At 33.2% G+C, this 1,200-nt stretch overlaps 1 protein-coding gene across 1 annotated transcript in view; it reads right to left on the bottom strand.

The window, feature by feature from the left end:
• The window catches only part of LOC107632899 (protein ENHANCED DISEASE RESISTANCE 2-like), a 17,464-nt gene that overhangs the window by 7,543 nt on the left and 8,721 nt on the right, over nt 1-1,200 (bottom strand). The gene's annotated exons all lie outside the window — the stretch shown is intronic.

The raw sequence follows: 1,200 nt of genomic DNA, 5'->3' as shown, positions 1-1,200 counted from the left end.
ATTTAATTTTGTACATTCTAAAATAAATATATACAATAAAAAAATTTGTTTACGTGTTAGTCTCATAATCTGTATCTCCAAATCTCAAATTCCCTTCCAAATGCAGTTTAAGGGATTCAAAGTTTGTGTAATTAAAAGAAAAAGATAAAGAAAAAGAAGTTATCTTTCTGATTGGTAAGCGCAAGATTCTCAATAAGAAACTTATATAAATGTGCATCAAAACTTCAAACACATTCAAAAACCTAAAATAAAATGCTCCATAGGTTCATAGTCAGTACCAAAAACTAAATCTAAAACTGAAACTCAAAAGATAAGTATAATTTGATTAATTATGTTATGAGATAAGAGACTGCATTTGATATTTATGTAATGGTTCTTGAAAGAGGTATTTATAATGCAGAAGCCCATGATGGAGTCTGTATGTGTGATAAGATGAGTGATGTTTAATGGAATGGACACAAGGAAGGGAAGAAGAAGAGAATACAACTTAGAGGATGGAAGCCATGGACGCAACAAAGCTTAATTGGGAAAGAAGGGAGCAATATTGAAAACAACGAAGGAGAAGCAAGCTGATGAAGAGAAGAAATTAAGGAGGCAGTTTGGGCATGTTGGAAGATATGGGGGATAATAGGGAGTAAAAGATTTCTTGATCAAGCTAACTACTTAACGTGGGTAGCATTAGTACGTACACAAAAAAGGAGGGAAGAATGCACGACATTAAGGATTAATGTCTGGTTTAGTAGTAGAAGTGCAAATTGCATTTGTCGGAAGAAGGAAGATAGTGGATGGAGCTCTTATAGCTTGTCAGATGTTGCATTGGTTTAAAAGGGAAAGATAAAGATCACTCAGACGGCATTATTTGTTTTGCCCTTGTGGTTTCGAAACTGTAATGAACTATAAGCGTTTGTTGCAAGGGTTCCAACTCATCATGTCGGGATTATGAGATATTGGCCATGATTGGGCTAAATTGTGAGGTGAAGGACATTAATAACATAGTTTACTAAGGCTGATGTACTATTTAAAATCCAAAGAAAAGGAGTTGATATGATATGAAATTATGAATGTATTCATGTAAACTTCTGATTTGTTTCATTACTAATGTCTTGAGATGTTTTCTATATGGAACTTATATCCGCACCCCACCCTTTGTTGTTGGTTATGGTCATGGATTATGTATTAAAAAAAAAATCATATACTTTT

The sequence above is a fragment of the Arachis ipaensis genome, chromosome B03 (genome assembly GCF_000816755.2).
Source record: "Arachis ipaensis cultivar K30076 chromosome B03, Araip1.1, whole genome shotgun sequence".
NCBI lineage: Eukaryota > Viridiplantae > Streptophyta > Magnoliopsida > Fabales > Fabaceae > Arachis > Arachis ipaensis.
The sequence above is the reverse complement of the archived record's forward strand: the minus strand, read 5'-3'. Positions and strand labels throughout refer to the sequence as shown.